Source organism: Panthera uncia, chromosome E3 (assembly GCF_023721935.1).
Source record: "Panthera uncia isolate 11264 chromosome E3, Puncia_PCG_1.0, whole genome shotgun sequence".
NCBI classification, from domain to species: Eukaryota; Metazoa; Chordata; class Mammalia; order Carnivora; family Felidae; genus Panthera; species Panthera uncia.
In genome coordinates this window covers 22,133,127-22,150,466 of record NC_064815.1, presented here as the reverse complement: position 1 = coordinate 22,150,466, position 17,340 = coordinate 22,133,127, and the positions used below count along the sequence as shown (strand labels likewise).

Below are 17,340 nucleotides of genomic sequence, written 5' to 3'. Positions count from 1 at the left end.
CTGGGGGGCCGGGCACCTCTGTACGCAGGTCCGGGTTCGATCCAGCCTGTGGTAAGGTGGCCAAAGCGGGCGTTGGGCGGGGATGGGGGCGGGGATTAACTGAGGAAAGAGCCAGCACGGAAACTTGACCTCCCTTTTTCAAATGGGCTTGGCGATGGAAAAGCAAGAAAAGAGACAGCGAGAAGGAGGAAGGCGTGTAGAGGTTACAGCCCAGCAGGACTTAACAAAGAGTCTATAGCATCCTGGTGCCAGCGATGCCATGTCTCCAGCATCACAAAGTCTTCTGACCACACCACGCTGAAGGGCAGGTGTCAGTGCTGATCACTGTCTGTTCCCAGGTCCATTGGCTGTCCTTCCCCGTTCAGCCCCAATTCCGCCAGTTACACCTCCCAGGCTCCTTTGCCCAGCGGCTTCTGGTTAATTTCTGCCAAAGAGAGGCACTGGCAGGAGGCTGGAGGGAGGAGAGCCTTCCTTCCCCCCTCCTCCTCCCCATCTCTGCCTTCTGTGGCTCCTCGTCAGACCTGTGCTTACGGTTCCCACCAGGCACCCAACACCTCACAAGGACTTCCAACTTCCCGAATGTATTTCCCTCTATTGAACTGGCTGGTGAGCCCTCGGGTAGCCCTGGCTGGTGGCCGCTTGATAAACATATGCTAATGCATCACGTTCTCTCCCCCTAACTCATTTCAGTCTTCAGAATCCTATTCAGGCCGGGATTATCCAAGTTGATATTAACAAAGCGTTCCATTTAAAAGTTAAGGGGCAACACAATTTTAAAAGAAGCAGTGAGGGAAGATAAAGCTAAAATAAATAAATTGTAAAACATAAAGCAGGAGAATGATAAAGTAGTTTAAATGCTGTTTTCTTGATAAGACTCTGAAAATAAACAAACTTCTGACAAATATAATTAAGGGAACATTTTTAATTAGAAATGAGGAAGGAGATAGAACAAAAATGGAGAAAATAGATTTTTTCCTCCAAATCCAATGAGGATGTTGTAGGCTAATAAGTGGAAATCTTCAAAAATGAATAATTTCTACAAAACTATAGATTACTAAAAATAACTCAAGAAGTATAAATCTAAACAGAATAATAACCAAGGAAGAAATTGGGGAAATTATCTGATAACAACCTAAAAAATGTACTTGGTCCCAGCGTTTCCACAAGAACAATTTTCACACTTTTAAGAAGCAGATAATTCCGATGTCGTATAAAACATCCCGAGTGCGAAAAGAGATAAGAGTACCTTTATGTCCATTAGGCAAGCATGATCTTCTTCCTAAAGCCTGATAAAGGTAAAACACACAAAAAGAAAATTATAGTCACATATCACAGTGAATATGAATAAGAAAACTTAAATAAAACCCTCCCCTCTAGAAAGGAACTTGTTTCACTGTATTGCTTCAGATCTTTAGAGGCAAGATAAGTTCTAGGTTTTTTTTTTTTCTTGTAACCACTTCACTGAGATATATTTCTTACACCATAAAAAACATGGAGCACCTTACAAATGTGGGGGTCATCCCGGCACAAGGAGCCAGGCTAATCTTCTCCGTATCCTTCCAATCTTAGCATGTGTGCTGCTAACACGCCAGCACAAGGGATAATAACTTTATAAGTTAACTTGGAAGAGATTACAAAGGATGGACAGCTTGTACGTTTTGAAAGTAAATAACCATTTGGCAAGGCTAGAACTAAAACCGAAGGGAAAGTATCATCTGGAGAAAAGATTCACAGCAAATACGGAAAGGGTCCACTTCTCTGTTATGTAAAGAGTTTATGTATCTTGACACCAAAAACTTAAATCCCTAATATGTAAACTGGCAAAGAACTGAAGAAGACGATTCATGAAAACAGAGACGCTAGGAGTAAACAAGCATGTGGGGAAATGCTCAACTTCGCTTATCATCGAGCAAATGTCCACCCAAATGATGGTGTAGCATCTTACAGCCACTACCTTCGAGGGACTTTAGAAATTATTTGGTATTAAGCATAAGAGACGCTTAAAAACCGAGAACAAACTGAGGGCTGATGGGGGGTGGGAGGGAGGGGAGGGTGGGGGATGGGCATTGAGGGAGGGCACCTGTTGGGATGAGCACTGGGTGTTGCATGGAAACCAATTTGACCATAAATGTCACATATTGAAAAATAAATAAAAAAATAAAAAAATAAAAAATGAAAGAAATTATTTGGCATTACAACACCGCAGTGAAACTAGTCCCCTCACGCACCGTTGGTAGCCGTATGACCTGGTGTCATCTCTTGGTAATCCATACCAGGAACCGTCTTAAAACTCCATAATATATCCCTTTGTCCTAAGGGATGTATGAAGAACATAAAAAATAAAGGTAGAAGAGATATTCATGGCAACGTCACTCTGACAACCAAAGTCAGTAAATAAATAAAAGATGATCTAAATGCAACAACAGAATTATTAAGGAAGGGTTGTGATTATTGTTTTTGATCACAATAAAAATCACCGTTTATCAACTACCCTCAGATACATCACTTCTTTGAGTCCTGAGCAGTCTCAGGAGGTAGGTAGGAATCACTAAGCAAGAATCAGAAAAAAATACGTGGTTCGCCCCAAATCGCACAATCAGTGGCTTTCGAACAACCGCTCCCGAATCCCATGGTCTTTCGATGTTAAAGGACGGGTATGAGCCTCTGCTCTGAGCCTCGGTTTCCTCATCCATGAAGGAAGGATGACGCAAGTACCACAGAGTGATGATAAACTTTAAATGAAGCTCTTACATGGCGTGAAACTCTTAGCACGGGGTGTAGCCCACAGCCAGGACTCGATTATTAAGAATAATACCGTCTCTCTCTCTCTCTCTCTCTCTCTCTCTCTCTCTCTCTCTCTCTCAAAAAGAAATAAACATTAAAAAAATAAAAAATAAAGGGGAGCACCTGGGTGGCTCAGTTGGTTAAGCATCCACCCTCGACTCAGGTCATGATCTCGCGATTCATGGGTTCAAGCCCTGCGTCGGGCTCTGTGCTGACAGTGCAGAGCCTGGAGCCTGCGTCGGATTCTGTATCTCCCTCTGTCTCTGCCCTCCCCCGCTCATGTGTGCTCTTTCTCTCTCAAAATAAATAAATAAACTAAAAAAAAAAAAAAAAAAAAGAATACCGATAATCTAAAATTGTACCGATTCAATATGATTACAGCAATGTAAATAAACATCGCAAGTACACAAGGCCCAGAAAGAATAAAGAATAATGAAAATGGGGGCAGCGGGAGGGAGGCAAATGTATAAAAAAGCACTTTTCTGTGAGTTATTTTGGTTTTAGTACAACAGGTAGAAATCTGGAGGGAAACAAAATTAGAAGATACGAGATCTCCTCAAATGAATTGGCATTTGGAGGGGATCCTAGTATGAAATCTGGGATCCCTGTGTCTACATTTGAAATCCTAAACTCAGCACAAGCGCCCCCTGGAGACACCACGTGGCATGTGGGGACCGCTCGCAGATGCCCTGTTTCACTGGCCCAAGGGACCAAGGACGCCTGTATTGGCCTCAACAATATACTAATGCTAGTGATTGGATTCCTTAAAGGTGAACTTTTTTTTTTTTTCTTAAAAAAGAGACTCAGAACCATCTCGAAAAAAATCTCCAGGTAGTTGGGAATGGGTGTAAGTCCACTCCTGATGAACAGCAGCGTTCCAGGGGAGCGGCTTGGCAGTGAGGAAGGTCACCTTCAGGACCCAGCGGAATGTTGTTACTTCTCCCTTTGGTCATGTGACCAGAATCTCCCCTCAGCGAGCAGGATAGACTGAGCCAGCATCGGCTTCCAGCTTTAAATCTGCCGATGGGAATAATTCCAACTCCTGGAGAGACGGGTGCCAGAGTAATGAGGGAAAGAGCGGGAGGCATGCCTTGGCTTTTCCTCCCAAAGGTCAGCAAGGTCCGAAAATTTCCACCCATTACAAAGGCATACATGGCAAGTTATTCTGTTGTCAGTTCCTGCATTCACCGGCTTGTGAAGGACAACTAGGATTAGGTGTAGCTGAGGGATAGAAAGGGAATCCATCCAGGCCGTGGTCTTGAGCTTGATTCATGAACAACTGTCTACATGAGTCAGAACTTCCGCGGCTAGTATATGAGCTCCCAAAAAAGGAGTGACACGTTCAGCAAAGGATATAAATGAAGAAGGGAAATGTCAGGGGATGACCCAGAGCCCGGCGTGACCAGAGGCTGAATCACACCGAGCTCAAACTCCTATGTCCACGTACCTACTCCCCTTGGGATGCCAAAGAGGCACCTCAAATCTAATGTCGGACGCCAAGCTCCCAGTCTTTGCCCTCGCCTGCTCTGCCAATAACCTTCCCGTCTCAGGTAAGAGCAACGCCATCCTGCCAGGCCCTCAGACTCCTCTCTCTCTCATATCTCACATCCAATCCATCAGAAAACCCCACCCACGTGCTCGTTCTACAAGATATATCCCAATTCCTCCCCCCTTCTCCTCACCATCACTACCACCATCCCAACCTAAACCAGCACTGTCCCTTGCCTATCTTCCTGTTAGCCTCTTAACTGGTCTCCCCACTTGCACTTTTGTACCCCACTCACTCTGTTCTCAACACGGCAGCCAGAGGGATCCTCTGAAAATCAAAGTGACATGCCACCTTACAAAACAGATCAATCAAAGAACTAATAAATTGGATTTTGCCAAAATTAAGATCTACCCTTCAGAAGACATCGTTAAGGGGCACCCGGGTAGCTCAGTTAGTTGGCTGAGTGTCCAACTCCTCATTTTGGCTTGGGTTGTGATCCCAGGGTCCTGCGATCAAGCTGTGCATCAGGCTCCATGCCGAGTGGGGAGCCTGATTGGGATTCTCTCTCTCCCTCTGCCCCTCTCCCCAACTCACTCTCTCTCTCTCTAAAAAAAGAAAAAACCGAAATAAAATTTAAAAAACAAGCGACAGATCAGGAGAATATTTGCAAAGCATGTATCTGACCATGGACTTAAATCCAGAATATGTAAAGAACTCTCAAAGTTCAAAAATAAGAAAATAAGCAACACAATTTAAAAACTGGGCAAATGATTTGAACAGACACTTGATCAAAAAAAGATATCTGGATGGTAAATACATCTCAACACGAATAGTTGTGAGATAACGCAAATTACAACCACAATAAAATACTACTACCCTGGGAATGCAAGCTGGTGCAGCCACTCTGAAAAGCAGTATGGAGTTTCCTCAAAAAACTAAAAATAGAACTACCCTACGACCCAGCAACTGCACTACTAGGTATTTATTCAGGGGATACAGGTGTGCTGTTTCGAAGGGACACAGGCACCCCCATGTTTATAGCAGCACTATCAACAATAGCCAAAGTATGGAAAGAGCCCAAATGTCCATAGATGGATAAATGGATACAGATGTGGTCCATATATGCAAGGGAGTATTACCCGGCAATCAAAAAGAAGGAAATCTTGCCATTTGCAACTACGTGGATGGAACTGGAGGGTATTATGCTAAGTGAAATTAGTCAGAGAAAGACAAAAATCACATGACTTCATTCATATGAGGACATTAAGAGACAAAACAGATGAACATAAGGGAAGGGAAACAAAACTAATATAAAAACAGGGAGGGGGACAAAACAGAAGAGACTCATAAATATGGAGAACAAACAGAGGGGGTTACTGGAGGGGGTGTGGTAGGGGGGATGGGCTAAATGGGTAAGGGGCACTAAGGAATCTACTCCTGAAATCATTGTTGCACTATATGCTATATGCTAACTAACTTGGATGTAAATTAAAAAAATAAAAATCATTTTAAAAAAATACTATTACCCAGCTATTAGAAATAACTAAAATTAAAATAACTGATCATGCCATTTTGTTGGCAAGGATGTGGAGCAACCAGATCTCTCCAACTGGTAACAGGAGTGGAAAATGGTACAATCACATTGGAAAAGCATTTGATGATTTCTGTAAAAGTTAAACCTATATCCACCTTATGATCTAACCATTACACTCTTAGTCATTTACCCTAGAGAATGGAAAGCGGATTCCCACGCAGAGACTTGTACAGGAATGTTCAGAGCAGCTTCTTTTTTTTTTTTTTTTTTTAAGAAAGAGAGCATGCAAAGCGGGGGGGCGGGGCAGGCAGAAAGCCATAGTATGGTCATACTTGGTACAGAGCCTGACTTGGGGCTCAATCCCATGTCCCTGGGATCATGACCTGAGCAGAAATTAAGAGTCAGATGCTCAACCAACGGAGCTACCCAGGCGTCCCAGAGCAGCTTCATTTTTAATAGCCAACAACTGGAAATGATCCAAACCTCTGGAGAAACCGGATAAAAAAATTATGGTATGCCCATACAATGGAATAATACTCAAGAATAAAAAGGAATGAACTATTGACACCACATGGATGAACCTTAAAATAATTATGCTGTGGGAAAGAGACCAGACAAAAGAAGAGTACATATTGTATGATTCCATTTACGTAAAATTCTAGAAAAAAAATCTATAATGACAGAAAGCAGATCAGAGGCTACTTAGGAACAAGTGACAGGGAAGGAGAAGAGAAGCAAAAGGGAGAAATCACAAAGAAGGATGAGGATATTTTGGGGCATACAGGATGTGTTGACTGCCTTGATTTGGGGGATGGTTTCACAGATTGTATCTATCTATATACATACATATACATATATGAAAAATAGATTATATATATTATAGATCATACATAAAATAATATTACATTTTAGGTATTATATTTTCTAAGTTATATGATATATATTTATATATTATATTATATATAGATTATAATACATTATAATATTATAATATAGTTATATTATAATCTAGATCATATATAATTCATATATAATATATACAGATTATTGTATAAAATTTAATATATGATAATATGTATGTAGATTTTATATACTTCTCTATGTAAATGTATTTATATAAGCACACACATGCCAGAAGTTATCAAATTGCCGCAGGCAACAAAAGTAAAAGTAAATAAATGAGACCTCATCAAAAGTAAAAAATATCTGTGCATTAAAAGACCCAGTCCAATCAACAGAGTGAACATGCAACCTACAGAATTAGAGAAATATCCATATATCTGATACAGGATTAATATCCAGAATATATAAAGAACTTCTACAATGCAACTACAAAAAAACTATATATATTATATATAAAATATATATAATTTTATTTATTTTACATTATATATATACATATGTATGTATATATATACATACACACACACACACACACACACACACACACACAAATAACCTGGTTAAAATTGGGCAAAGGACTTGAATAGACATCTTTTCCAAAAAGGTATACAAATGGCCAGCAAGCACATGAAAAGGTGTCCAACATCACTCATCATTAGGGAAACACGAATCAAAACCACAAGGAGATACTACCTCATACCCATTAGAATAGCTACTGTTTAAAACAATGTAGAAAATAGCAAGTGTGTTGAAGGATGTGAAGAAGTGAGAACACGTGTGCGCTGTTGGTGGAGCCAACCAACGCACGTAAGATGTTGGAGCCACTATGGAAAACAGTGCAGTGATTCCTAAAAAAATTAAAAATGAAATTACCACCTGATCCAGCAATTGCACATCGGGGTTTATACCCAAAAGAATTGAAAGCAGGGTCTCTAAGAGGTATCTGTACACCCATGTCCATAGCAGCATTGTTGCTAACACTTAAATCATGGAAGCCATGCAAGTATCCACTGACACATGAGTGGCTAAATAAAATAAAATATAATATATCCAAATAATGGAATATCATTCATCTAAAAGCTGGAAACTCTGACACGTGCTACAACATGAATGAACCTTAAGGACGTTATGCAAAGTGAAGCAAGACAATCACAAAAAGACAATGTATGATTCCACCTGTAGGAGATACCTAGAGTGGTCAAGTTCGTCATCAAAAAGCAGAACGGTGGATGCGGGCAGGTAAGGGGAGGGGCAAATGGAGAGTCCTTATTTAATGGGTATAGAGTTCTAGTTTGGCAGGATGATATTGGTTGTACAACATGAATGGTCTCAACACTAATGAATTCTACATGTAAAAGTGGTTAAGATAGAAACTTCTATTATGAGTATTTTACCGTAATTCAAACATTTTTTAATGATCAAATTGTGCACTTCAAACATGTGGAGTTTACTGTATGTCACTTTTATCTCAATAATGCTGTTTTCAATTCATTTTATTTTATTTTTTTAAAAGTAAATAGGACCGGGGCGCCTGGGTGGCTCAATTGGTTAAGCAACCGACTTCGGCTTAGGTCAGGATCTCGCGGTTTGTGAGTTCAAGCCCTGAGTCGGGCTCTGTGCTGACAGGTCAGAGCCTGGAGCCTGCTTCGGATTCTGTGTCTCCCTCTCTCTCTGTCCCTCCTCCACTCATGCGCTCGCTCTCTCTCTCTCTCTCTCTCTCTCAAGAATAAATAAACATTAAAAAAAATTTTTTTAATTAAATAGGATCATATCCTTTCTCTGCTCCAAACTTTCCGTGGGCTTCCCATCCCATTCAGAAGAAAAAGTCAATGGGAAAAAGTCAATGTCGGAATGAGGCCCTAAGATGATCTGGCCCTGAAACCAACATACCCACCCCCACCCTCTCCCCACCCCCGCTACCCCGCTTTCTTCCTGTTTCTCCAACTCACCGGGTACACCTTCAGGACATTTCCAGGTCCTGCCTGCTTTGCCTGGGAAGCTTTTCCAGGCTGAGGCTCTCTTCCTCAGCTCTTTCAAGTCTTTATTCAAATGTCCCTCCCCCTCCCAGTGGGACCTCCCCTGACCTGGTGTTTACAACTGGAATGCCTCCCCATGCCATAGGTCCCCAGCCCCCTTTTCTGAGTTATTTTTCTATTTAACACTATTTCTATGATCACTGTTTAATGTACCACATTTTACTTATGTATTCTATCTGTGTTTCTACCCACCAGCATTAAGCTCAGAGAGACAGGGACCTTTTGTGGTTTTGTTCATTGATTACATCCCCCGGCAACTGTCCAGTGCCTGGCACATAGTAGGTGCTTGATAAATTTGTTGAATAAATGAATGAATGAGTGAATGAGTAAATGAAGGAAGGAGGAACATTATATGACCTTGACAACCAGGCCTAAGGATCCTTTACGAGGGCACCCGACCCACTCTATATAGCGGGACATCTGTCAAGCTTTATGATTTAAAAAGCACATTGTTGGAGCCCCTGGGTGGCTCAATCAGGTAAGCATCCGACTTGGCTCAGGTCATGATCTCGCAGTTTGTGAGTTGGAGCCCTGCACTGGGCTCTGTGTGGACAGCTCGGAGCCTAGATCCTGGTTCGAATTCTTTCTCTCCCTCTCTCTCTCTCTCTCTGCCCCTCCCCCCCAAAACTAAATAAACATTAAATAAATAAATAAATAAATAAATAAATAAAAGCACTTTGCACAGGCTCGACCCTTTCTGACCCTCACGACGGTGCTTTGGTATGATGTCCTTATCCTTGTCTTTCTTACATAGAGGTGGAAGCTCAAAAAGGCTAACTCCTTGAAGATCAAGGGGCCACAAATGGCAGAGCCAGCATTTAAACCGAGAATTTGCCACCAGCCGCCGAACCCCATGCTGCTGCCCTAAGCACGTCCATTTTTTCAACTTTCATAGTCTTTCATTTCACTCATAATGGCATTGCTGACAGATTTTAACAGTTCAGTAGTTAACCCTTGTGCCATAAATTTCTATTTGTCACACCCAAAACTCGATACTTGAGAAGGCTACCCTTCTGGTTTTTAAATGGAAATTGATGAGATCGTGTGCAGGAGCTGCAAACCCTCTCCTGAATCTCTCCATCTACCTTGAGGCAAAAATAGAAAAGTCAGAAGCACCCAGAGCTGCGGGTCTTTGCCACTCCAGCACGGAATCGAGCGATCGTATCCCGGCATCGCCAGGCCCTGGCACCCCCACCCTTAGAAGGTCAGAGGCTTGGTTGGACAGCCACGGCGTACAAAGAAAGGAGTCCAGCTGGAGACACCCATTTGTGGAGAGCACTCTCCCCTCGCGGCTCGAGGTGGCCTGATGTCTCCGAGCGTCCAGAAAAGAACACAAACAAACAGATTTTTATGAGGTCTGTAACCCAATTGACAGAGGCGAGCTCTCTCAGCCTGGAAATGTCCCTGCTCTGAACCAGTTGCCTTGCCAACAAGCCACATGTTTCCACTCTGCAGAATCCAATTTCTGAGCAACGTGACAGTGACAGGTCCAGAGACATGATACACAATTCCAAGGTGCCTTTGAACACCTGCTGAATAGGGAAGAACAGTGTAGGTCCCTGGAAGTACTTAGCAACATACAGGTCATGCCCGGTTTGTGCAACAGCCCCACCTACCCCACTCCACCCGGCTCCAACAGCTTGCAAATAACAGATAAACCAAGGCCAACCCGAGTGCTTTATCACCATCATTATACGCATCGCAGACACCTGCATGGGATTCGCTCTTTAAATATATTAAGCGATTTAATCCGCATGACAAGCCTATGAGGGAGGTATTATTATTAGCCAATGAGGGAATGGAGATAGACATAAAAGGGTAAGTAATTTACCCTCATTCACAGAGCCAGGATTCGAACCTAGTCAGTCCTCCTCCAGAGCCCACCGCCTTAAATACTCTGTTATACTGTCATTCTCTACTATTCCTTAACTGGTGAAGCTGAGAGTTGTCCTAGTTATCATTGCTGCGTAACAAAGCACCCCAATAGTTTATAAGGTGAAACACCCATATTATGACGCTCATGGATAGTGTGGGCCAGGAATTTGGACAGGACACAGTGGGGACAGCTTGTCTCTGTCCACAAGGCCTACCTGGGGCATCAGCTAAAACAATTCAAAGCAGAGAATAACTCAACAGCTGGGGATCATACCATCCGAAGGCATCTTCACACACCTGTCTGGCAGTTGATGCTAGAGTCCCACTGTCACCCCAGATGAGTGTCTCTCCTGGAACACCTATGTGGGGCCTCTCTGTGTGATCTGAGCTTCCTCTCTGTGTGGTAGATGGGTTCCAAAACAACTGTCCCCAAAGGTACAAAGTAGGTCTGTCAATTTCTTTTTTTTTTTAATTTTTTTAACATTTATTTATTTTTGAGACAGAGAGAGACAGAGCATCAACGGGGGAGGGTCAGAGAGAGAGGGAGACACAGAATCCGAAGCAGGCTCCAGACTCTGAGCTGTCAGCACGGAGCCTGACGCAGGACTCCAACTCACGGACCGTGAGATCACGACCCGAGCCGAAGTCGGACGCTTAACCGACTGAGCCACCCAGGCGCCCCTAGGTCTGTCAATTTCTTAAGACCAAGACCCAGAAAGTGGCACAGTATCACTTCCACCGTATTCTATTGGTCAGGAAGTCACAGAGCCCGGATTCAGTGGGAGGGCACACAGACCCTACATCTCAAAGAAGTCCGGGGTCATTGTTTAAATGGACCGATGGGACCATTTGGTCCGACCTCTTCAAGCTGTAGCTGGACAATCGAGCTCAGAGATGTTTAGTCATCTGTCCAAGATCACATAACTTGTAAGTGGTAGGGGCAAGCCAGCAGCCAAGTGCTTTCATGCCCTGTCACTCTACACCTCTGCTTCTCACTTGACTGTACATTAGACTCACCGGGGGAATTTTTAAAAAATGCTGATGCCCTGGTTCTACCTGCAGAGACTCTGATTTGTTGGGAGTGCAGCCAGGCCATGGGGGCTTTTAGAGCTCTCTAGGGACTTGCAGCCCAGGCATAGGCTTTTTTAGAGTTCTCAGGGGAATTTCATCTGCAACAGTGTGAGAACCATGCTCTGTGCAATCCCCCAAGACGGCTCCATGAGGATAACACCCAAGACTGTTTCACCATGGCTCGCCATTTACAGAATCTTAGCCTGCTGTGGGGACATTTCCACAAAGAACAGATTTATGACACCTTCACCTGGTTCACAAACTTCATCCTGAACCATCTGTCCTCCTCCTTCTTGCTAGCTATCCTTCTCATTTCCTCAGCTCCTGCCTCTCCTCTCCCTCAAGTACCCCTCAGGAGCAACACTTTTCTTTGAACACTCAACTCCCCAACTGAGTCAAGTCCACTCTTGGCCATTATTTGCAAAGGCCACGAATTTGGTTCTGCCACAGAGCCTGCCTGGGATTGTCTCTGCCCCTCCCCCCACCTCTCTCATAATAAATAAATAAACTTAAAAAAATAAAAATAAACAGTTGATTCTGTGAATCCATTAGACAATTTTGGGGGGAACAAAATCCATCCACCCGATCATTTCATGGAAATAACTGGTCAGTTGCATCACATGTCATACATGGTAGAAAACTGCCCAAACGCATTGGTCTAAACAAATATTTTCAGTGTTTCTCCTTAGATTTAGATCCTCATGAAGGCCGAATAAAAAATTTATAAGAGACGGAGGCTTTCTGGTGTTGCTACTCTACTGGATTTACTGATTTATATTAGGTCAGAAGATCTCCATAGTTTTATCATATGCACCTACCTTCTGAGAATACTTTTATAAAATATATTTATTCTTCACTTTACACAGAGGAGTCTTTCCAAACTTCCCAATGTTTTTGTAAATTGGACTCTATTGTAAACGTTCTGAAGAACAGGTATTTGAAGGAACTCTTTATATTATTATACTATTATATATTATATAATATTATATACTATTATTATATTATTATATATTATATATGTAATAGTGTATTATACTATTCCCTCTGCTTTTGTGTATGTTGGAAATTGACTACGATAAGATTAAAAAGGAAGGAAGGGGAGGGGGAGAGAGAGAGAGAGAGGTAAGAGAAGAACCGGTCAGTCTTTTTGTTTTAAGTTTATTTATTTATTTTGAGAGAGAGAGAGCCTGTGGCGTGAGTGAAAGAGGGGCAGAAGGAGAGAGACAGAACTCTAAGCAGGCTCCATGCTAACAGCATGGAGCCCAATGTGGGGCTTGAACTTACGAACCACGAGATTATGACCTGAGCCAAAATTGAGAGTCAGACACCTAACCAACTGAGCCACCCAGGTGCCCTGGACTGGTCAGTCTTCAGGGATTCTACGGTAGAGTAAAAAATCTTTAGGTAAGGTAATATGAATAACACACTCCTTTCAAAAGTAAATCTGTATTATTTCTATGTATGTATGTATTTCTATGTGTGTAGTACGAGTGTGTGTTTTCAAGTTGTATACATGTACGTGTAAATATACATGAAACACATGTGTGATATATGTGATACATGTGAAACATACATATCATATGTGTTTTATAAATTCTAAGTTCCCTAGTCTGGCATTCTAAAACTCTAAAGCGATTATTCTTACAAAGCATTTGTCTCCTTCAGTCTTGACTTCTCTCTGTCTCTGGGTCTTACTGCTGGGCAAGTGAGAGGGTCACATCCACCTTGGTTTGTAAAAATCCCACCTGCTTTATAGGTACAGTAAAACCTTGGATTGCAAGTAACTTGTTCTGCGAGTGTTCCACAAGATTTCTAACGAATTTTAATTTGATAAACAAGTGATGTCTTGTAATACAAGTAGCACGTGATGCCAAACGTCACATTATCGCAACTGAGCCAATGGTTCGTCTCTCTGTCTCTCTCTGTCTCTTTCTCCCTTGCTGCGGATTTGTGGGTGATCATCTCCCATGCTCAGATGCTCGGCCTCAGGCCGCAGTGTTTGACATAAATCAGTGATGTTTCAGAACGTTGGAAGGTGCCCACAACTAGGACTAGCGTATTTTTTTGTGACTTCAAAGCACCTGTGGACAGTCCTTTGCTTTTCCAGACAAGAGGAAGCTTAGGAATGCTTTGCTTCATTCTAGGTCAGGCTGCCCGCAGATAGAGACCCTTTCCTCTGCTGCCTGATTGCCAGTTACATTAAACACAGTATATGACAAGAGTTTATTAATACTGTACGGTAATCAACATCCGTGCGAGCATATACGATGGCCCCCATGCAGAAAAAGATTCCATTGAGCCAATAGATAGTGATTCTGTTAGTGATAGTGACAGACATAACAATTCTCTCTCTTGTCTCCCTCGCACCAGCCACGAAGGTTTTCAAAGATAAGTGCAGGTTCATTCTTTTATTTTTCTTGATATTTTGTATTTTCTTTATTATTTTGTATTGTATTACAGTATTGTAATCACTTTTATGTGAATATTTTTGGGTTATGGAACGGATCGTTTGAGTTTCCATTATTTCTTATGGGGAAATTTGTTTTAATATACAAGTGCTTTGGATCGCAAGCACATTTCTGGAACGAATTATGCTCGCAAAACAAGGTTTTACTGTACACGTGTATACTTCACGACGTAGTCTGGCTTCGGGCGGACGCAGCAACTTTCTACACAGCCTGAGATCACTTCTTCCACCTGTCCTTCCTCTGCGTGGGTGATCCTATGAACTCCCAGTCCCGCTCCAGTCCATGGCTCAGAGTTAATCAGTTCTTCCTTAGTGCCCCGTTCACTGAGGTAAATTCCACGAGGCACTGCTTTCTTCATGAGGCACTTATCTGTGTGGATTCCCCGGGACTGGAGAGACAAGATGGGGAAGGCACCACAAGCCCGAACGCCAACAGGCGAGCGCAGCCCGGAAGCAGGAGCACGCACGATGTCAGAAACAAGAGGAAGGCAGCATTCTGGAAAGCCACTGAGGACACCCTGAAGACCCGAGATGGCGTCTCACTCTTGCGATTTTATTTTTATTTGCTTCTTCCTCTCTGCTGCACATAGCTAGCTGGGTGGGCACTTACAGCCCCGTTGTCAAAACTCAACAGCCGGTGACATGATGCCCTAACTCCTAATCCAGATTCTCTTGACAGAATTCTTTTCATTAAGAGTATGAACTAAAAGACCCAAAGGCAAGGCTTCATCCTTCATCCCTAACCATATTTTCCCCAGAATACTTTAGTCAAAGAGAATCCAGGCCTCTTTAGCTCCTTTGTAGGACCATCTGAGGAAGAAATGCAAAGGACATTTTCCCAAAGGGGAGAGCTACATTATATGAACCTGCTATAGCCTCCTGGCCTTCTTTCAAATACTTCCTTTCCACCAGAAATATCATCACTAATGTCACACACACACACACACACACACACACACACACTTTTTTAAGTATTAAAAGAACAAAGGAGTTTTTTTTTTAATCGGTCAACATAAATGTCCATAGAATACTTTCCAGCAAGATCTCTGGGCAGAAAATGACATAACTGTAAATGTTGCCTTTGTAAGCTGCGGGACAGTCATTTTTATATATAAGTAAATATGTAACAGAGTATAGTCCACGAAGGATAGAAATCAGATACTGGCCTGGTTGAAAGCCAATGCTTAAGTTAATAAAAAAAAAAAAATTATCAGAAATACCAACTGGAGTGGTTTCCTTTAAAGTGAAATGAGCACAAAATGGAAATGGTGTAGAAATTCTCAGCCCTTTCTTTCCTAGCTCTTTATTTACTACTCGCCCAAGAAGATGCCTTGAATTAATGCATCCTATCAGCCAGTGGTAGATTCTATTTTCTCAAAATTTCCATAATAATGATACCCATCGCACATGTACTTCTTGGCACTCCTACTGGGGTGGGGGTGGTGGTCTGTGGTCCCTCCTCCTGAATCTGGGAGCATTCGCGACTACAGAGGAAGCGATGCTTTGTGGCTTCCAAGGCTAGGTCAATAAAACACCTGGCTCTATTGGGATGTTTGCTCTTGAAACTGAGCCACCATCCCGTGGGGAAGCCCAGGCCACGCGGAGAGCCACGTGTGGGTGCCCCCAGCCAACAGCAACAACCACTCACACGGACACGCAGCAAGGAAGCCTTTGTGATAACTCCAGCCCCAGCCATCATCCGACCGCAAACTCAAGAGAAACCCTGAGCACGAATCTACCTGAGCCCAGCTAACCTCCAGGAGCACAAGAAATACTAATAAAGTAATTGTTGTCATGTTAAGTCCCTACATTTTGCGATAGTTTATTATGTTGCAGTAGATAATCGGAACATTATCAGCCTGTACTTTATAGCTGTAAAATATCAGCCATACGTGATGGAATAGCCTGCACTCGCTAATAGAAGGTATTAGAAGAAAAATTAATTTCATCGAGGTGGGCTGTCCACGCAATGATGAGCCTCTTTAAACTTTAGTCCTTTACAGTATTCAGGGGAGCCACACACGCATCTTCTGTTTTGATCTTGAAGAGCTCTAACAAGCTTAATAAGTAAGAGTTTAGACTCTAGAGCCCGACATACCTGGATTAGAATCCCAGGTTGGCCACATTCTGGCTGTGTGACCTCGGGCACGTCACTCCAAGCCTCTGTTTCCACATGTGCAAAATGGGGACAATAATAGCATCTGTCTCAAATGGTTCCTACCCGTGCCCAATGGGCCGATGCACACAGCATGGCACCGAGCACAGAATAAATGTCCAACGAATGCGAGGTCCTTTTAGGGTGGTACTTGATGATAATGTTAGCACGTTTCTCAAAACCAGCGTGAACTACATTTCACATCCTATATCTTCTTATAGCTCATAAGGGGCAGGACCTATAATTATTCACAATTAAAACAACCAGTTCAGACAGGGCATTTGACTTGCCCCGGATCGCACAGCCTTGGGGGGCAGAAGGGAAGTCCGACAGGTATTTAAACCCTAGCCCGGCTTCCTCACCCCTCCCCTTATCATGGCGACTTCTCCCCAGTGGCTTTCCAGCCTATGATGAAGCACTTCCAACTCTGGGGAACTCGCCACCCACGGAGGCAGCCCTAACGATCCATTTTCCATGGGCTCTGTCTGTCGCATGCTTCTCCTTCTATTGAGCTGGAATCTGTCTCCAGGTAAGGGCCCTCCGTTGGTCTAGCTCTGCCCCGCAGGGCCCCCAGAAATAAATCTGCTCTCTCTCACATAACAGCCCTTGAATTGTTAAAGACCCAATCATGGAACCCCCCACCAAGTCCTCTTTCTTCCAGACCCAACCTCCCCAGATTCCTTAGCAATTCCACCTCCAGCACTTGGTCGCAAATACCCCTTCCCACCGGGGCTCCTTTCTCTGCCTCAGGCTTGACAAGAGGCATAGACTATTGATGACTGGAGAAGCTTTCTTCCTGCCCCTGGAGGCTTGTAATACATTTAGGCTTTCTCAGGATGACACATACTCCAGGAGTGCTAAGAATCACTGTCAATCTCTCTGGCCTCGTGAAGGACTCTGGCATTTCACCACGTAATCATTCTTTTTCCTCCCAAGGGGCTGCCTGCTTGAGGAAACTGTCATATTCTCTAGCCAAGGGGAGCCAAAGCGTTCTGAGGCAGATAAGTGTGCCCCTGCCATGGGGTT

General features: G+C 43.1%; 1 non-coding gene across 1 annotated transcript; it reads right to left on the bottom strand.

The window, feature by feature from the left end:
* Positions 1-1,485: 1,485 nt before the first annotated feature.
* On the bottom strand, positions 1,486-1,595 carry LOC125928681 (U6 spliceosomal RNA). The gene has a single exon (XR_007459736.1). It is a non-coding gene; the product is annotated as a U6 spliceosomal RNA (small nuclear RNA).
* Between the last annotated feature and the right edge of the window lie 15,745 nt (positions 1,596-17,340).